The 21641-nt window shown below is 45.7% G+C and overlaps 1 long non-coding RNA gene across 1 annotated transcript; it reads right to left on the reverse strand.

Annotated features, from left to right (window-relative positions):
• Window positions 1-10835: 10835 nt before the first annotated feature.
• On the reverse strand, window positions 10836-18765 carry LOC128402993 (uncharacterized). Its single transcript, XR_008327831.1, has 3 exons — window positions 18100-18765; window positions 14844-14929; window positions 10836-11284 (listed from the first exon to the last, which is right to left on the reverse strand). It is a non-coding gene; the product is annotated as an uncharacterized LOC128402993 (long non-coding RNA).
• Window positions 18766-21641: the final 2876 nt, after the last annotated feature.

The following is a 21641-nucleotide window of genomic DNA, read 5'->3' on the forward strand; positions in this document are numbered from 1 at the left end:
TCCTACCAACTCTCAACACCATTAAACTACATTTCCCAGGGTACTTTGGGGGAAGATGTGGCATTCAAAGTGGCATAATAGTGCTTTAAATGTATAGTGCAGATGGGACCTCAGAGTCACAGATTGCAGATTCTTCAGGTAGGGTGCCGGATCAGATTCAGGACTCTGAGCATCAAACAGACAGACAGGAACCCACAAAACAACCATATCGCCAGGGCTTACAGGACAGAGCCCAGACCATCATTGTTATGTAGTGAAGTTCTCACCCTGGACTAGCAGGGGGATACTGTAGATAGTTTTCATTCAGGTCCACATATGCAAATAAGGGATCGAAAGTGACGTTCAGTGATTGGATAGTTACAGAAAATGGTTACTGTTGCGTTCTAGTGGAGCTCTATATAAGCAGGCTGGCTGAACCCTTCAGTTCAGTTCTGTTCTGGCCTGTGAATAAACAAGAGCTGTTTGAAGAATCGCTGTGTTGTCTCATATGTTCACCCACAACTTAACACTCCCCAGAATTCTGTGGGGGGAGCCATGACTATTTAAAATGGTATGATACTGCTTTATAGTGCAGATAGGGCTTGACAGCTCCTGGACTCTGACATCATGGAATAACCTACTTCACAGATTTATTGTGAAAATAAAAGATGGGGTGAATCCATGCACCACCCTGAGCTTCTGGGAAGGACAGGATAAAAATGTAGTAAATAAAAGAATCCCAAATTGATGTGTGGTATTTCTGCATACAGGAACTTGGGGTCTTGTCACATGGCTATATCTGACAGGCTGAAGAAGTCCTCATCAACTGGCTTTTTCAGAGGAATTGTTTACCCTAAACTTCCCCATCATCTTCAATGACTTTTCTAAAATGCAACCACTAGAGGTGGCCTTAGAATTCTTTCCTATATAATTACTTTCTTATGACAAGATGCTGCTGTTTTACAGGATTGTTATTAGGAATCATCTTTAAAGGCGTCTATCCACTTATTAATAGTCATGCTGATAAGCAGCAAACTCTGTTTGTTGCCAAGGGAAGAATTAAATATTTTGATTCTTTTTCTTCTCCCTGAGTGACAGATAGAACTAAAACTGTCTCGCGTTAATGGATACAGGCACGAATCGTGTTTTCTCCATCAATTTGGCTTTTGAGGGCGTCCTCTTTCAAAGAGAGAGTAACTTTATTTTCTGCTCCGGAGAAGCACATTGCTAATGAGGATTTAAAACACTGCAATTTGGCTCCATAAACAACACAATTTCTTACGCAGGCGGGTGTGAGGGTGGAATGGTCAGGATACAGGCCTGAAAATGCTACGTGGATAATTAGGTATCTCTCGAGGCTACTTATGACCTCTCACGTAGTCACAATAGCAAGTGGTGCTGAATTTGTTGAGGAGGTCTTGCACATGATTCTGGTTCAAGGTTCTTGTATCAATTTACAAGGCCCCTAACAAATTGGGTCCAGGATATCTTAGGGACCACATGACTTATTATATCCCTGCCGGATCACAGTGGTCTTCAGGGGTGTCATGGGTAATGGTCCCCCATGACAAAGGTAAAGGTAAAGGTACCCCTGCCCGACTCTAGGGTTGTGCGCCCATCTCACTTAAGAGGCCAGGGGCCAGCGCTGTCCGGAGACACTTCCGGGTCACGTGGCCAGCGTGACAAGCTGCATCTGGCGAGCCAGCGCAGCACACGGAAACGCCGTTTACCTTCCTGCCAGTAAGCGGTCCCTATTTATCTACTTTATTTATCTACTGCTAGTTTAATTTATCTACTGCTAGGTTGGCAGGCGCTGGGACCGAGCAACGGGAGCGCACCCCGCCGCGGGGATTCGAACCGCCGACCTTTCGATCGGCAAGCCCTAGGCGCTGAGGCTTTTACCCACAGCGCCACCCGCACCCCACATGACTTGGATACATGGCTCATATCCACCAGTCATCTTGCATTTTGGATTCACAGCTGTCCATGGAGGCACAGGCCAGTTCTGTGTCCAGGGCAGCTGTCTACCATCTGGTATGCAGGCTGAGACTCTACCTGCCTGCAGACTGTCTTGCCAGAAAGGTGCATGCTCTAGTTATCTCCCGCTTGGACTACTGCAATGCGCTCGATGTGGGGCTACCTTTGAAGGTGACCCGGAAACTACAACTAATCCAGAATGTGGCAGCTAAACTGGTGACTGGGAGTGGCTGCTGAGACCATATAACACCGGTCCTGAAAGGCCTACATTGGCTCCCAATAAGTTTCCTAGCACAATTCAAAGTGTTGGTGCTGACCTTTAAAGCCCTAAATGGCCTCGGCCCTGTATACCTGAAGGAGCGTCTCCACTTCCATCGTCCAGCCAGGACACTGAGGTCCAGCTCTGAGAACCTTCTGCTGGTTCCCTCACTGCGAGAAGTGAAGCTACAGGAAACCAGGCAGAGGGCCTTCTCGGTAGTGGCACCTGCCCTATGGAATGCCCTCCCATCAGATGTCAAGAAAATAAACAACTATCTGACTTTTAGAAGACATCTGAAGATAGCCCTGTTTAGGGAAGTTTTTAATGTTTGATGTTTTATTGCTTTTTTATTATTACTAATATTCTGCTGGGGAATGGAGTGGCTGGATAAACCCAGCCAGATTGGCACGGTATAAATAAATTATTATTTATTAAATTATTTATAAATTATTTCTTTGTAATTTATTTATTTATTATTATTGCATTCAGTAGTCTGAGCTCAATTTTATGGAACACATTTTCAGTTGAGGTCAGACAGGCCTCAACAAAGCACGACTGTGTACATTCTTCTCTTGAAATAGAGTGCTGATGGTTGTTGCAGTTGGGGAAATAAACCAGGTGGGATGGGGAACAGAATGAAATATCCACGAAAATGGCATGCTCTTGAACTAGAGCATGCCACGAAGAAGGATTTTGTTGCTGGTCCCCATCGCAATCTCCATCTCTTGACCCTCCAGTGCTCTGAGGACTAGAGAGTGATGATCTTAGAGCTGGTGCAAATTTATTTAAAATTACAGAACTGGGTCCAGCTCAGGATTAAAACTTTCCATCATTATTATGGCAGCCTTATGCTATCCTTTGGGCCAACAGCTTTCGGGATTTTTATCTTAAAGAAGCCAATGTGGAGTTAAGAATAAGAACTGCATTAATTCTAAAGTTGTTTAGGACTTGACCTGAGCTTTTACAGCTAAACAAAAAAATTAAACGCGAGTGACACCAAAAGGAAAACCTGTCTGCTTTCAAGTAAACATGCAATACAGTAATACAGTGGTACCTCGGAAGTCGAACGGAATCCATTCCGGAAGTCTGTTCAACTTCCAAAACGTTCAGAAATCATGCATGGCTTGCAATTGGCTGCAGGAAGCTCCTACAGCCAATCGGAAGCCATGTCGGATGTTTGGGTTCCAAAGAATGTTCGCAAACCGGAACACTCACTTCCGAGTTTGCGGCATTCGGGAGCCAAAACATTCGACTCGCAAGGCGTTTGGGATCTAAGGTACTACTGTACCTTGGTTCTTGAATGGCTTAGTTGCCGAACAAATTGGCTCCCGAATGCCGCAAACCCGGAAGTAAGCGTTCCGGTTTGTGAACATTTTTCAGAATCTGAACATCTGAGGTGGCTTCCGCTTGAGTGCAGGAAGCTCCTGCAGCCAATCAGAAGCCGCACCTTGGTTTTTGAACAGTTTTGGGAGTCGAACGGACTTCTAGAATGGATTAAGTTTGAGAACCAAAGTATTGTTGTTATGTTATTTAGTCGTGTCCGACTCTTCGTGACCCCCTGGACCAGAGCACGCCAGGCACTCCTGTCTTCCACTGCCTCCCGCAGTTTGGTCAAACTCATGCTGGTAGCTTCGAGAACACTATCCAACCATCTCGTCCTCTGTCGCCCCCTTCTCCTTGTGCCCTCAATCTTTCCCAACATCAGGGTCTTTTCCAGGGAGTCTTCTCTTCTCATGAGGTGGCCAAAGTATTGCAGCTTGAGGATCTGTCCTTCCAGTGAGCACTCAGGGCTGATTTCCTTCAGAATGGATAGGTTTGATCTTCTTGCAGTCCATGGCACTCTCAAGAGACTCATCCAGCACCATAATTCAAAAGCATCAATTCTTCAGCGAACCAAGGTATTACTGTACATTACTTGCTCTGTATTTTTTTAAAAGTAGATTAAAAAAAACAAAAACCAGTCTCCTTTCAACCACCAAATAAAAGGATTCCTTTGACTTCCACATAGTCCATTGAGTCCAAACATACACACCCCAGTGTGGTCCTGTAGGCTATAGTGGCCAAAGTGCACTTATTTATAATGTGGTTGGCCTCCGTGACTAGGAATACCTATGCCCAGCTTCCGATGCTGTGCCAGCTGTGACCTTCCCCAGATAGGAATAGCCTGCCTTCAGACACCCATGCTCTGGTACCCTCCAATCTAGACTACTGCAATTCACCCTGTGTGAGGCTGCCCTTGAAGACATTGCAATAATACAAGTGCAAAATGCATAGGTGGTACATGACCCCAGTCAAGCTTGCAAAAATCTATCATTTGCCCAATAATAAATGCTGGAAATGTAATGAAACTGAAGGTACTTTCTATCACCTTTGGTGGACGTGCCCAAGGATTAAGGCCTTCTGGGAAATGATCTATAATGAAATTAAGAAGGTTCTTAAGTGTACCTTTCATAAGAAAGCAGAGGCTTTTCTCCTGGGCATGGTAGGCCAATTGGTGTCAAAGAAAGATAGGACGTTTTTTATGTATGCTACAACAGCAGCAAGAGTTCTTTTAGCAAAGTATTGGAAGACACAAGAACTACCCACACTGGAAGAGTGGCAGACGAAGGTGATTGACTATATGGGACTGGCTGAGATGACGGGCAGAATCCGTGACCAAGGAAAAGAGACGGTGGAAGAAGATTGGAAGAAATTTAAACTTTACCTCAAGAACTGTTGTAAAATTATTGACTGCTAAAATGTCTTGGGTAAGGCAAAGCAGATTTGCAGCGATAAATGATTGGGTAAGAGAAAAAGGTTAAGAAAGTGAATCATAAGTAATTGAGATTAGGGGTTGCTAAAAAATTTTAAAATGAGGATGCAGAAAAGGGAGGCATGGGGAAGTCGCTGAAATTGGGTTTAAGAAAAAAAAGGTTATGAAACTATACATGTTTATATGTTTGTTTGTCTCTGTATTGTAAGTTGTAATGTGTTATAATTTATGCTGGAAAATCAATAAAAATTTATAAAAAAAAATAAATACAAGTGCAAAATGCAATGGCCCATGTTGACAGGAGATGTGGGCTGAGGAGATATTACTCTGATTTAAAAATAAATACCCTGGTTGCCAGTTGTTTTCCAGGCCCAATCAAATGTGTGTGTCCCCCGCTGTGGTGGGTTCATGACTGTGGAATGCAGTGCCCATTGTGGTGTGCTTACCTGCTTTGTGAGTTGAGACACACCTCTTTTGTCAACCTTTGGGGTGAGGGAACTGCGACAGAATGAATTTACGAACCATTTTATGCTTCTGCTATATTGTGAGCTGCACTGAGGTAATTGTTTTTAAGCGCTTGCTTTGTATGGCTGCTATATGTTGCTTATTATGCTGTGAACCGCCCCGTTGTCTTCCGGTGAAGTGTGGCGTATCTTTTTCTTAAAGGATATATAATAAAATAAATAAATAAACTGTGTTATTCCTTTTTGAAGTGGGAAAGGCAACTTTCCCTCATCTGAAGAGCTACAGCGGGCATCTCCGTGATAAAATAAAAATAAAAATAAAAATGGTGCTGATTTTTGAGCATACATTCTTCAATAATTTACTCTGCTTCAATCTTATGTATATTTAACAAGTTTCTCTCTTCGCATACACATAAACCTGTAAGCATTAATTTCCCCCTGCAACCTGACACAGTTCTTGTGGAGAAACTGCACACCAGCAATAATATAATCTTGTAAACAGAATTTAATTATTTATGTAAAAGTAGTGAAATGACTTTACAATCAAACTCAATGGATTTTTATGTAATTTGTTTTCTCCCCTAAGCCTGTTATGTAAAAGTGTAAATATTACAAATTATACACGCTGCTTCACTTGTAGAGTGTTTAATATTTTAACAAACTTAAGATGGTCTCTCCCCCCCCCCCCCCAGTTCTTGTCACCGCAAAAACTATTAAATGGTGCCTTTAGTGACAAATTCTTAGCACGTAGTAATTATACTTTTACTGGGATGTCTTTTAATAGTGTGAGATGGAAGCACATGAGTTTTTGAAGCTGGACTCCTGGGTGGTGATGGGTAGGGGGTGGGGGAGAATTATGATGCGGTTTATATTTAAAGTGGAACCGTCCTAATTCATGATTTCCGGAAGAAAAATGTACAGACCAAACACTGTAATCATTCAAAGCGTGCACTTCTCCGAATTTTGCTGTGCTGTTCTCCAGTTAAGTGAAATGCATATACCAGGGTGAAAATAATGTGTGGAAATGCACTGTGTTAGGGAAAATAGCTTTGCAAAAATGTGGCCATTGGGGAAGATTGCATGCAGAAAACTATATTAGAAGAATATAGGGATATATATATATATATATATATATATATATATATATATATATGGGACCCTGAGGATCAACTAGTCCAGTGATGGTAACCTTTTAGAGATCTAAAAGGTTCACCATCACTGCAACCCAAAACCTACTTATTTATCGCAAAGTGCCAACACAGCAATTTAACCTGTACATCTCATTTTTTTCTCTGTGTTTCATGTTTCTTCTTTATGACTGCTGTTGTAAAAAACAATCCTTCATAAAAGTTATTGCATTATATTCTTCATTAAATTATCTTTCCATTGATATATAATTTTATGTTATAATTCAGTGCTTTTTTTCCTTAAAAAATGTTTAGAAGTACTCTCATTTTGACTCAATAAAATCACCACACTGTGGGTGGGAAATAAATACATTTCAAATTGGAAAAAAGAAATACAGTTCAAATTGGGGAAAATAAATACAGTGGTACCTTAGTTTTCGAACAGCTTAGTTCTCAAACTACAGTGGTACCTTGGGTTACAGATGCTTCAGGTTACAGATGCTTCAGGTTATAGACTCCACTAACCAAGAAATAGTACCTCCGGTTAAGAACTTTGCTTCAGGATGGGAACAGAAATCGTGCAGCGGCAGTGGGAGGCCCCATTAGCTAAAGTGGTGCTTCAGGTTAAGAATAATTTCAGGTTAAGAACAGACCTCCAGAACGAATGAAGTTTTTAACCCGAGGTACCACTGTACTTGGAACCTGAACACTTCAAACCCAGAAATGAGTGTTCCTGTTTTGGAACTTTTTTCGGAAGCTGAATGTGCTCTGTTCTTCTATTTTGAGTGCTGCACTTCGTTTTCCTAGTGAGGGAAGGTGGGCCGGGTGGCAAACTGAGGAGCCAAGGGATGTCCGCCCCCCCCCCGCAGCCTGTTCCTGCTTGCAAGCAAGTAGGAGTGGGATTGGGTTGCTCCGCTAGGCAGCGTTGCTGCTTGCACGGTAACAGGAGCTGGATCGGGGCTGCTCAGCTGGGGAAGTGCAGGCTCCTTCACACTTTCCATTGAGGGGTTCGTGGCTGCACTCAAGGGAGAAGTTTGAAGGGGCCTCCATCTCCACATCAGATTCCCTGCAACCCCATGAAGGCAGCCAGGCTGAATAACTATTCAGCTGGGGTTGGGGAAGGTGGAGGCAGCCCGGAAGCTGCATCTGAGAGCCCCTGCACCAAGTGAAGGCAGCCAGGCGCTCCTCAGCTGAGCTGCTCAATCCCTCTCCTACTTGCGTGCAAGCAGCAGTGGTGGTGAGGATCTCTCAGAAGTGGAGTGGAGGCTTCTGGGCTCTGAACCTCTCAACGGAAAGTGTGACAGAGCCTGCACCTCCCAGCTGAGCAGCCCCAATCCAGCTCTTGTTCCCGGGCATGCAAGCAGCAACGCTGCCTCGCGGAGCAGCCTGATCCCACTCCTACTTGCCTGCAAGCAGGAGTGGAGGCAGGGATCTCTCAGAAATGGAGCAGGCTGTGGGGCAGTGGGGGTGGCGGCGGTGACAGCGCTGGGACCGCAGGGCTGCATTCAAAATAAAAACTGAAAGTTTCCAGAAAACCACAAAGCCAACAAGTTTGCAACTCATGAAAAAGCAGCAACACAACAAATTGAAAAAACTAAATCAACCGCAAATGAATCAATATCACAAGAAAACATAAAACAACCCTGACCCTGACCCTGACCCTGACCCTGACCCTGACCCTAACCCTAACCCAGCCTTCCTCTCTTCCTCACTCCTCCCCTACCCCTGGCATGGAAGCTACGACACCAGGGCTGCAGGCTTTGGACGCGTGCCAGAGCCTTCCTCCTGCTGGGGCAACAGCACGCGTGCCATAGTTTCGCCACCACTGATCTAGTCCAACCTGCAGCAATGCAGGAATATGCAGCTGTCCCTTATGGTAAGGTTACTAGATTTTTTTCAAAGAATCCAGGGACACTTTTTTTTAAAAAAAGAAAAAAAGTTATTGGGGGAAAAAAGAAATAATATCTTCTCTTCTGTGGTCTCCTCTGTCATGCGGCCTTCCTCTGGGCCCCAGCCTGCTCTCTTGGAGCGCTAGCCGCCGTGGAGTAGGCTTGGGTTGGGCCAGGGCTTGGCCACATGCCCTTGCCCTCCCAGTGCTCTCCTACCTCTTATCCTGAGTGGTGGCAGTGGCGCGGCAAGGTCGGGGCTCCACTCTTTTTTCTCCTTCCTCTTTCTCTCTCTTCCTTCTCCTTCTCCTCTCCTCTTTCTCCCTGCATCGGCTCCGGGGGTTTTACTGGCCCTGGAGCACCGCTGGGCAGTTGGTTGGGTGGCCGGGCACTCTCGCTCCTGGATCGATTTGGGTCGCGGCGGCGGGGGTGTCAGCGGTTCCTCGAGCTGATGCACCAGGCATCCCCAGTTCCCCCTCGGCAGTGGAAGTGGCAGTCTCAGCAGCCCAGAGCCAGTCTGGTAGCGCAGTTGGCTCTGGCTCGCTTCAGGAGCTGCTCACTGCCATGGCACCCGCCATTTTGCATCGCCAGAAGTTCCCATATGATGTGTCTTGTGCCAACCAATCACGCAACATTCATTCCCTACTAGTAAATCTACAACACTTAAAATATAAATCCGGGGACATTAAATGAAATCCCGGGGTGGATTTTGTCTGGGCACAAATTTGTAAATCCGGGGACTGTCCCCGGGAAACGGGGACGTCTGGTAATCATACCTTATGGGGATCAAACCTGAGACCTTGGTGTTATCAGCACTACGCTCTAACCAACAGAGCAAATTCATGCTAAAATGCTGATTAATTTTCTTGAGGGCATTTAAACCTAAAAACCATAGACTGGGTGGATGCAGAAGAGTGATAGGAGGCCCCAGTTGAGGAGCCCCCAGGAGAAGAAGGCAGAGCCAGGGGATTGATGGTGGGATGACAGTGAGTGGTCAGAGAGAGAAGACTGGGAGGAGGTGGAAGCTGAAGAGGCCACAAGGTTTAGTGAGCAGGAAGAGGCTGTGGCAGAGAGCCGTCCAGACTGAGAGGCAGCGGAAGAAGCCAGTGGGTTTGTGACCAGCTCCCCTCCCCCTGGTCTCCCAGAACACACAGAGGTATAAAGAGGGCAGAGCAAAGGACAGGCAACACGAAGGAGCCTCAGATTGTTTGGGAAGCACCCAGGTGAGGAGGAGACTGTGGGAAGGCCTTGTAGGGGCAAGATCTACTGGGACAAGTTGCTGTGCTCACTAGGCCTGGCCTCCCGAGCAGATCTTGTTCCTTGAATAAAGAGCTAACTACACTTACAACACACTTACAATGTGCTTTTCACCCCTGACACCACAAAGAAAAAGAAGAGTTTGGATATTGTCAGGGAACTGCCATCGGCTCAGGGGTGAGAGGGGCAAAGCTGGATGGATTACAGAGAGCCCCCAAAGATTGTGGGAAGCAGCTCCTCCTCAGCGGAGGAGAGTAACCACGCCTCCAGTGGAGAGGAGCTTCAGGGCTCCGAGGAGGCGAGGGGGTGCCAGGACACCTTGCCTGGGCAAAGCGGGGAGGAGAGAGGTCCTCCGTTACCCACACCCTCCTTGTGCAGTAACCTTACGCGCCGAGAGGGGAGGCGCAGACTGGGCGTCAAGAAACTACTCTGCTGGGGAAGGTTTAAGGACCGCCCACTCACAAATTCTGCCAGTGAATGAGCCAGCCACGGGAGAGTGGCGCTCTGGACAGATAAAGTTTATTTTGGCATCAAAAGCAAGGCTTCACAGCCGAGCAGGGAAGCATTTGCCTGCTTGCTCTCGAGCAACCCCTTGGAATCCTAACAGATATGATATCCCGCTTTATCACTACCCGAAGGAGTCTCAAAGCAGCTAACATTCTCCTTTTCCTTCCTCCCCCACAACAAACACTGTGAGGTGAGTGGGGCTGAGAGACTTCAGAGAAGTGTGACTAGCCCAAGGTCACCCAGCAGCTGCATGTGGAGGAGCGGAGACGCGAACCTGGTTCACCAGATTACGAGTCTACCGCTCTTAACCATTACACCACACTGGCAAAAACTGATGTTGAGATATGGAGAACGAACTTAAGTCCGGAAAAAATGAGAGACTGGTAAAGTATAGAATGTTTTTCTGTACATATTACTTGACTGGAGAAGAATACTGCAAAATTGGGAATTTTGAAGGATGGGCGTGCTTTGGTTCCTGTGTTGTTTTGGAAAGTGAAAATTGGGGAGGTTCACCTTTAAATATGAACTCCCCACACCAAAGGTATTATTGCCCTGGAGCGATATTTTGACCTAATGTTTTGTTGGAGATGGGAAAAGGGATTTGGTGGTCACTATTTTAAAAATGGTGGAGAATATTGGGGGGGGGGGGAATTCTGCAAAAGTAATTTTCTTCCCCAGGGTAGGAAGAAAATATTCTCAGAAAAAGAAAAGGGATCAGTTCTAATCAAGACTACAGCTGACCCCAGTAAGCTGTGAAGGATTAAGGCTCCAAATGCCTCTTTAGGTCTGGAAAGAGATAAGGATATACCAAATCAACTCCTGTGATTTGCAGGCGGCAATGGGTGTGAAGCTTTTGGATACATGTGCATGTGCATATTAGAAAGATGCCTGCTTGAGAAACACTGCTTCAGGAAAGAATATTGCATGGGGAATTTCCATCCTGGGAATTCCATCCTGTACTGTGTTTATTGCAATCAGCACTGTTTCCGTGCTGCTACAGTTCAGTTGCCTCTGAAGCCTACCTTGTTGTTTTCACATCAATTTCTGCTGTAGTTTGATTCTGTGATCAATTGATTCTGCGATCAATTTCAATGCATTTCAGCAGAAGGGAGAAAACACTGCAGAAAATTATTTATATAACAACAATTTATATAACAACAATAAATACTGCTTGTATTTGTTTACCTAATTTCCACTCCCGACCTCTGACAACAATGTGAACTGTGGCAATTTCCAGTCCCCTTTCCATGTCTGATGGAAATTGCCAGCATCCCTACCTGTCCTAAACCACCATCACGATAGGTCACTGGTAGAGCATCTGCTTGGGCCACACAGGGTTCCAGGTTCAATCCCCAGCATCTCCAGGTAGGGCCGGGAAAGCTTTCCTGTATGAAACCCTGGAGAGCTGCTGCCAATCAGGGAAGATGGGTGGGGAATCTTTTTCAACTTGTGGGCTGCATTTGCTTCTGGGCAACCTCTCGAGGGCCGCATGCCAGCAAAAAGTGGGCGGAGCAATGAATATAAATTTTACCTTTGCGTTTCAACGAACATTTGCACAGCCCTTTCTATCCCCCATCTAGGCAAGCAGGAGTTATTATCAATGTTCAAGGACACATTCAAACCAGGCAAAAACACACAAAGGGGATGTTGACCAAGCCTGATGAGGGGTGTGCCTTGGGGAGGAGAGTTCCAAGGGCCAGTTAGAGAGGCCTGGGGGCCAACATTTCCAGTCCATACTAATAGTGTTGGAATGTCATTCTTGGACCTGCATAAGAATTTACATTTTTTTGTGGTAGTTTCTGATTCCCTTCTCATTTCATCCCCCCCTCCACCTCAGAAAATGATATGCAAACTCTTACTATGACTTGCATATCAAGACGGAGGTTTTCTGCTTTCCCCTACTTACCGATCCTATTGCAATTATGCCGTTGCCAAAAAGCTAGACTCTCCCCCGCCCCCACTTTTCATTTTTTTAAAATATTTTTTTATCTGGCACCAAATCCAACTGAAACAACTTAGCACTGAAGACAGTTTTATAGCTCCTTGTCTTGCCTTGCTCTTGTAGAATAATAATGAGTGTGTGAGGACCATCCTGTATTCTGATTTACAAGACACTCCGAGGTCTCTACTGTATTCCAAGCCCAGAACAGTGAGAAATTATTATAAATCATTGTTTCCCACCCCCTGGAAAAAAAATTCTCTAAAGGCACCCTGACAGGGAGGGAGAAAAGGGAGTCACTCCAAGTTATTCTTCGAATGATGTTTGTCATACTGACACGCTGTACTGATAGCAATCTGGCTGTGTCTTGCGAAGACATCTCCTCCATCTGTCTCATTGGCTGAATAATATCCCTTTGATTTACAGTAGGAAGGCTTGGTGCAGTATCAAGGAGGCTGTGTCAAAGCTTAGTGATTGCAGTGTCAGGACTCAGTGACCTGTTTCTTCACAGCTCTCAGCAAAAGATGAAGCCTTGTTAGCTTGCAAGCATCTGCCTGCTTGCCTTCCTGCCTCCTTCCAACCACCCCTATGTAATATCCATGTGCGCAGGCCAGTTCTTATGTAACATCGCCCAGTAGATTATCTCACATACTCCAACTGTCCCTGTTTCCTAGAAAGAGTCCTTGTTTTCCGAGTTCTTTTTCTGGTAAATCACACGGGAATGCTCCAGACAACTTGGCCAGTCACCATTCTGTGGGATGGGTTTTAATGGGTAGGAAAAGCTATATTAATTGCAGTTTATCCCTCCAGGCACCCATGTGTGTGGGTTGAACAGAGTTTCAACATCCCGTCCTTGGCAGCAAAATTTAAATTAGAGGTAACCTTGTTTAGAGCAAGTCTAGCTATGAGGTAAGCTGGCTTCCCCCTTCTCCCCCCCAACAAAGAATCAGGCAACAACTTGTAAAGTAAGTTTAAATATAAGATTTACTTACTTACTAATCATGCATCGGTTCACAGCAATGGCAGCAGTAAAAGCTATGTAGGCAGTGACCGCTCCCCATATCAAATGGGGGGCGCCTTTTGTGTGGTCGCGCGCAGCCCCCCCCGGCTCCCAGTTCGGCTCCTGGTAGTACGGGCTGGCTTTGCCCTCCCCAGGCTGGATACCTGGAGTTCTCCGGCTACCTCAGCCAATCGCCCAATCCTGCTTGGGGAGGCGTTGCCAGGGGATCGGCCAGGTAGGGGAAGGGACCGCCCTGCCCACACAATGGAAGGTGAATCTTACCTGCGAAGTGTCAGTTGGCTCCAGAGCTTCTCCCACCCTGCCCTCTCTCAGTTAAGGTTTCTTTTGCAAGTTAACCTCTTCTCCACAGGTATGCGGGCTCTGCTACGTCATGGTCGCTGCTGAAGGGCCCAAAAGGAATTTTCCTGCATTCGAAGGTTTTGCCTTCCCTGTAGCAAAATGTCACAACTTTGGCGGTTTCAGGCCTTGGGTGGAATCATTTAGTCTATCTTCCTAAATTGAGGGGGGGGGGTTGTATGAAGTGCTGACGCACATCCCCCTTGCGGCGGTGATCCCAGGGTTCCCTGTTAAAGGAGTCTTGAAGGGAGGCATTGGCCATACGCCGAGAGGTTGTCATTGCTCTCCCCTGCGACGGCGGTGAAACGGGGGGCGGGCTCTCTGCTTGAACAGATGTTCTCCAGAGCCAGCCCAATCCCCACACATTCTGGATAACCCTGATGTCTCCCAGATCCCCGGCTGGGGACTGGGAAGGATAAACGCCCAATGCCTAAGCCAAGGTCTCCCTACATCTGAAACTTAATAAAGATGTGGCCAAATTTAATCCCATTGCACGTTGTCTTGAGTCATTATTTCACTCAGGGGTCGCCTGGGGTTGGGGGGACTCCGCCTGTCCATGCAAAATACTTAAAATTAACAGTATAACCAGCTTAAGGTGTGTACCTAAAGAAGAGGCATGTCTGAATCCAATGCTGGTTAAAGGAAGAGAGAGAAAGGAACAGGAAGTACTATGCACTCCTTCCTCTCCAGGAGGAGTGTGGAAATGAGCTCTGTCTACCAGTTGTATTTCTATGGTCTGAGTATCTGCTTAACAGCAATACAGCTCTGTGGACTTAACCCCTTCTCATGCTAACTAACAAAACTATGCATTTGCTTTGCTACTTATCACCAACATATTCGTGCTGATTTGTTTGTCTAAGCTTATATGGCTTTTATATTATATCTTCCCACCAGTCATTCATTCATCCCACCCTTTCCAATGGATTTCCCTGTAACTTTCCAAACAGCAAAATGTCCGATTCTTTAAAAAGTGAATTTGTTGTGCTGGGGTAGTACAGTGCTTTAACCAACTTTAACGGCACAAAGTAAAAGTTTCAGTATGTGCTTGAACCCCCCTCATAAAATAGTGACAGTCTGGAGGCACCCCAGTTGGTCTTGGTTTTTTGGGAGGGAGCACGGGCAAAATTACCTCCCCTATCCTGGAATGGGGCAATCTACTCCTCCTCATGTTTGTCCTCTCTGTCTGGGCCCATTGTGTACAACTGACCAAAGAGAGTGCGCAAGGAAAGCTTGGAAGATGTTGTTGCACGTCTTGATTCGTATCACTGAGAGCAAGTGGAGGGCAGTGACAGCAAGGAGAAGGAGCAGCAAGGGCCCAGAGGCTCCAGGAACAAATTACCGGTGGATCTCCTTGATGAAGGGCAGTTTAGAAATTGCAGAACAAAGGAAAATAAGGCATTCTTCAAGGTGGCAGCTTACACATCACTGAAAAAGAGGACAAAAGAAGACACAGAGCTGCATAAAAGGTGCATGTGCTGATTTAGATGCACAAATGCAAATTTAGAAATAATTGTGATAATTGGGGGGGGGGAATACAATACATCTCATTGCAGTGGGGAAGACTACAATCAGGTAATCTATGTGCTGCACACTTAGCTGTCCAGATATTAACAGTGAAGGGGCGACTTAAAGGCTCTTCCTTCTTATGGTTCTTTGTCTTTAAGACTGGGAGACATCCCTTCAAATAGAGGAGTCCTTCAAATGAAGGAGTGTATTCATTCATTTGAATGAATGTCTGGTGATACCAGACATTGAATCTGGAACCTTCCACATGAAAGATGCTGTGCCACTGAGCTGCAGCCCTTCCCAAATTTACCTAATTCACAGAGTATCAGAAGGTCATCCATTGAAATGCCTGGCAGTGCAACTTTCATAGGGTAAAGTTACAGATCCAGGAGAAATCTACAGAGTTGGTGATCAATTGACAAATAAGAGGATCATGCAAAAGTAGAGCCCACACATCAGCCAATTTTCTGATGCTGATGATGTAAAAAAACCTTGACTGTTTGGATGGGTCTTTTGTGTACAAGGTGATGGACCATTCTTAGGTGTTATTTTTTATTATTAATAATACCTTGCCCATCTGGCTGGGTTTCCCCAGCCACTCTGGGCGGCTTCCAACACATTAAAAAAACCTACATATTAGAACATCAAACATTAATAATAACAATCTGATCCAATACAAAAAAGTCACGATAACTTTAAACAACCTGTATCAAATAAAACAACGTTCAATAATCCATTAGTATAGAATAAAGGTAAAGGTAAAGGAACCCCTGACCATTAGGTCCAGTCGTGGCCGCCTCTGGGGTTGCAGCGCTCATTTCGCTTTATTGGCCGAGGGAGCCGGCGTACAGCTTCCGGGTCATGTGGCCAGCATGTCTAAGCCGCTTCTGGCGAACCAGAGCAGCGCATGGAAATGCCGTTTACCTTCCCGCCGGAGCGGTACCTATTTATCTACTTGCACTTTGATGTGCTTTCGAACTGCTAGGTTGGCAGGAGCAGGAGCCAAGCAATGGGCGCTCACCCCGTCGTGGGGATTCAAACTGCCGACCTTCTGATCGGCAAGTCCTAGGCTCTGTGGTTTAACCCACAGCACCACCCGCGTCCCTGTAGAATAGAATAGTAGACAGTAAAATTAAATATCAGAAAATAATAAACAGTTTACACTTATCAATTTCAATAAAGAATTACTAAACTATAATCAGTAAAAATAACAGCAAGTCACAATGCATAAAGCGCCACAAAACCATGCAGAAGGAACAAATTGAGAAACAAGGACACACAACTTATAAAATGATCTTTTTAAAAAATATCCCAGAACTTCTCTTTTTTCTTCCCATCTGCTTCTGCTGCTCTCCAAGTCAGGGTCTGGGAAAGGCTCCTAGGCCTTGAGGATGGAGCAAGGCAGGTGGAGAAAGCCCTTGCCTGATGACATGCTATTTGGAGGAACCTATAGCACCTGCACACCTTTGGATATGAATATGACACACTCTCTCTTTCTGGGGAGGCTATTTCTAGCTTGGACTCTTTGATGATTATTAACAACATTGGAAACATAGGACCACAGGAAGCTAGATGGACCGAGAGTCCACCTGTATTGTCTGCCATTGACTGGCAGCTGCTTTCTAGAGAGGAGTCTTTCCCCAGCCCTACCTGGAGATGGCAAGGAATGAACCTGGGACCTTCTGCACACGAACCAGTTGTTCTACTGCTCAGCTGCAACTTCTCCCCAGAAGGTAATGATAGAGCCAAAGATAAAACTGGTGGACTAAAATCCAAATGGACTGCTATTAAGTTGTTGTGCTTTGCCGTTTCCCTCTTCTGTCTAAACCCAGAGTCATTTATATTTCTTCTCTAATGTACTTCTGAATACAACAGGTATGATTCAGCCAAAGTGAAATGCTTTCAAGTCCCATTAATTTCAATTAACAGAGCATTTCGGCCCATCCTTAACCTTCCCACTGAAATCAGTGGGACTCAAATGCGCTTCCTACTGGCTGGGTTGTGGCCACTATCTCTTTGCTCTGTGACACAGCGTGGCTTGTCAACGTTGCAGCCATGAAGCACCCTCAGGGTCTTGCTCTGTGTTACCCCCGCCTTCTGAAATTGGGGTTGAAAGAAACAAGGGTGAATCTTCTCTCCCTAGTTACAATCTATAGGAAAATTGCTGCTGCCACTGCCACCCCAGGCCAAATAAAGCTTAAAAAAAATAATCTTTAAAAATGCCAATTCCTTATGCATTTTAGGTGTGCATGTGTTTGCAGTGGTTATGTGTACCCTATTTTTCGCTCTATAAGACGCACCAGACCATAAGACTCACCTAGTTTTTGGAGGAGGAAAACAAGAAAAAAAATATTCTGAATCTCAGAAGCCAGAACAAAAAGAGGGAGTGCTGCACAGCGATCCCTCTTGCTGTTCCGGTTTCTGGGATAGCTGTGCAGCCTGCATTCACTCCATAAGACGCACACACATTTCCCCTTACTTTTTAGGAGGGAAAAAGTGAGTCTTATAGAGCAAAAAATACGGTAATTGTGGTGAGTGTGATTGCTATGCATGCATGTGATTGTAGTGCATGGTACCCGCAACAATTTCTCTGGTTTGCAAATGCACCCTGAAAGGTTTGGCAATTCCTGCAATGCAGAATTTGTGGGGTTACAGCACAACCCATGTGGCGAAACTGTAAAATTTCTAAACTAGGTATCACTGCCTTACCCCCACCTCCACTGAATGTGGGTATGGCTAAAATTTAACTCTCACATTGTGGTTTTTGCGTAATCAGTGTGCTCATCTCCATTATTTTGTCGTTATTTTGCTAATAATAATAATAATAATAATAATAATAATAATAAATTATTATTTATACCCCGCCCATCTGTCTGAGTTTCCCCAGCCACTCTGGGCGGCTTCCAATCAAGTGTTAAAAACAATACAGCATCAAGTATTAAAAACTTCCCTAAACATCATCATCTCAGTGCTGCCGATATGGGAAGGGGGCTAAGGCAGAGATAGGGAGGCCCTATGACCTACTTTTCTGCACAATTTCAGTGATCTGGGAAATTTTGTTTGCTAAAAGAAAAGAGGAAGCCACAAACCTTGTTTAGCTCTGGATATCCCTTTTCACCAACAGAACCTTTAAAGTATGGTATTAGACTTGGGTGGGAATTCTTGCCTCCCCCTAAAACTGTTCAATTTATTAATGACTTGCTCTTGTGAACCACCTCAAAGAGAAGTCTCTCTCTGTTTGATGGCTAGCATATTTCTACACCCGTTATATTTTTTATTTGACTGCCTCCAACTGAGGCACACTCTATTATTGTCAGTAATTCTCAAAACTAGCCTGATGCCCACAGGCTCATCCTCCCAAGTTAAAAAGATTGGTCGATATCTTTATTGCAGTTGCCCAGAAAAATGTCATGACACTTTGGAGCAATCACTGACTGTGGGCTCCCATAAAGTTGATTTAGGGCGCAATCCTTCAAGCAACACCATCCTGAGACAGCAAAAAAAGGGAAAGCCCAGCTGAAGTTCAGGCTACACTTCTTCATAAGTGCAGCTCCACAGTTACAAAAGTTCAGGCTGCTTTCTTGAATCCACTCCTCGTGTACATCTGTGGGGAAAGAGCATTAAGGATACCAGGCAAGCACAGAATTCTCCCTCCTGAAAGCGTCTAACAGGCTAAACATCAGAATGAACTTTCTGACAGCAAGAGATGTTCAACAATGGAGGTGGAAGACTCCTTCCTTAGAGGTTAACAACAACAACAACAACAATTTATTATTTATACTCCGCCCATCTGGCTGGGCTTCCCCAGCCACTCTGGGCGGCTTCCAACAGAATATTAAAATACAATAATCTATTAAACACCAAAAGCTTCCCTAAACAGGGCTGCCTTCAGATGTCTTCTAAAAGTCTGGTAGTTGTTTATCTCTTTGACATCTGATGGGAGGGCGTTCCACAGGGCTGGTGCCACCACCAAGAAGGCCCTCTGCCTGGTTCCCTGTGACCTTACTTCTCACGGCGAGGGAACCACCAGAAGGCCCTCAGCACCGGACCTCAGTGTCTGGGCAGAACAATGGGGGTGGAGACACTCCTTCAGGTATACAGGTATATTCTAAGCAGAGGTTGGATGGCCATCTGTCATGGATACTTTAGTTGAGATTACTGTGTTGCCAGGGGTTGGACTAGATGACCCCCAGGTCCCTTCCAACCCTTCCATTCTGTTCTACAATTCTCTGTGCACCATCTTGAGCTCCTTGGGGAGAAACAAGGTGGGATATAAAAGCAATAAATGGATTCTATGACGATTGCCTATGAAGATCCAGACATTTGTGTATAAGAGGGGATGATTCATTGCACAGAGTGAGCAGATACTTGCCAAAGCTCAGTGACAGAGCAAATTTATACAGTGGTACCTCGGGTTAAGTACTTAATTTGTTCCGGAGGTCCGTTCTTAACCTGAAACTGTACTTAACCTGAAGCACCACTTTAGCTAATGGGGCCTCCTGCTGCTGCTGTGCCACCAGAGCACGATTTCTGTTCTCATCCTGAAGCAAAGTTCTTAACCTGAGGTACTATTTCTGGGTTAGCGGAGTCTGTAACATGAAGCGTATGTAACCTGAAGCGTATGTAACCCGAGGTACCACTGTATATGTATACAGTGGTACCTTGGTTCTCAAACTTAAACCGTTCCAGAAGTCTGTTCCAAAACCAAAGGGTTCCAAAACCAAGGCTCACTTTCCCATAGAAAGAAATGCAAAATGGATTAATCCGTTCCAGACTTTTAAAAACAGCCCCTAAAACAGCAATTTAACATGAAATTTACTATCTAACGAGACCATTGCTCCATAAAATGAAAGCAATAAACAACGTACTGCAATCAATCCATCAGTAGCTGAACTGGGTTCCACACAGTCACAAGAAACAAAACAAAAAGCTGCAAAAACAAAAATGCAAAATAAATAGCAAAAACAGACAGACCTCAGCGTAAAACTCAAAACAGAAGCATAACACTCAAAACAAGAGTTCGCAAACTGGAACACTTCCTTCTGGGTTTGCAGTATTTGGGTTCCAAGTTGTTTGAGTGCCAAGGCGTTTGAGAACCAAGGTACCACTGTATACATTGGCAATGTACTGGGTTCAGTCCAGATTGGGCTGGAAGGGACCCCTGCCTGAAACCTCAGAGAGCTGCAGCCGGTCCTGATCTAGATGGACCAACCCCCCCCCCCCACTGCCATTTTATGAGTACCTTCCAGAATAAATCTGTACTCGGTAGATGTGCTGGTTTTTACACAGCATGCAACCTGAAATGGGAGCCTCAGCATCGCTTGAGATGTCACAGATAGCCAAAAGAAGACCCACAAAGAAAGCTGTAGGTTTAGCGTGGGTATGTCTCCTACTTTACAGAGCACGATCCTCTTTTTGGAAAGCTGTTTGGTGCAAGTCTGGCTTAAAGATAAGTACCGTATTTTTCGCTCCATAAGACACACCTTTTCCCTCCCAAAAATTAAGGGGAAATGTGTGTGTGTCTTATGGAGTGAATGCAGGGGGGAGGCAAGTGGGAAAAGCCCCCAAGAGCCGCACACAAGCTCCGCGCAGCTCTTGCGGGCTTTTCCGCGGGAGGGAGAAGCGACTGACGCGGCCAGTCAGTCCCTTCTCCCTCCTCATAGTAAAGCCCACAGGAGCCGCACACTCTTTAAAGCAGCTCTGGGGTAGCCCTTGAATCCTCCGCAGGGCAGCAGTATGAAGGCTCCCCGCTGCCCTGTGGAGGCTTCGCGGGCCACCCCAGAAGCCAGAACAGCTAGAGAGAGCGCTGCGCAGCTGTGCAAAGCCTCCGCAGGGCAGCGGGGAGCCTTCATCCCGCTGCCCTGCGGAGGCTTCGTGCGGCTATCCCTGGCTTCTGCGGGAGGCGGGGGAAGGGACAGGGTGAGGATCTCTCACTTCCCCCACCTCCCGAAAAAGCCTCCCTTTAAAGAGCCGTGCGGAGTGTGTGTGTGGCTCTTGGGGGCTTTTCCCCGTCAGTGATGGGCTGCCCTTCTCCCTCCTCGGGGAAAAGCCCCCAAGAGCCACACACACACTCCACGCGGCTCGTGAAAGGGGAGCGCTGAGCAGAGCCTGGGATGCATACAGGCTCTGCTCAGCACTCCCTTTAAATAATATTTTTTTCTTGAATTCCCCCTCTAAAAACTAGGTGCGCCTTATGGTCAGGTGCGCCTTATGGAGCGAAAAATACGCTAACTGTAAGAAGGGAAAGCAAGAGGGACCTTGAAATAAGCTGGTCAGTGGTGGGCAGCTGGACAGCAGACCAAGGAAGCATACAGATCACCTGGTCAAATGTACATGATTTCTATTCAAATTATGTTATTCCTAAATTTGTACCTGTACATCAAATGAGCATATGCAAACTTTGGGGTGATGCTTTCCCTCTTTTCGCTTGTGTGGGTCATGTTGTAAGAGGCTACCTTTATTCATGATGCTGAAAAAAACCTGTCTGATCATTCTGCACAGAAACAGCCAAGGTGCAGGCAGAGGCTAATAACATTTGAGGGCAGCCGCTTGGCAAAGTGTGCCCTGGAAAATAAATAGCCAAAATAAAAACAATTTCTGGCACGCTTTCCCCACAAATGGCTGCTTGTCC

This window comes from Podarcis raffonei, chromosome 15, assembly GCF_027172205.1.
Source record: "Podarcis raffonei isolate rPodRaf1 chromosome 15, rPodRaf1.pri, whole genome shotgun sequence".
In the NCBI taxonomy this organism is placed as follows: Eukaryota; Metazoa; Chordata; class Lepidosauria; order Squamata; family Lacertidae; genus Podarcis; species Podarcis raffonei.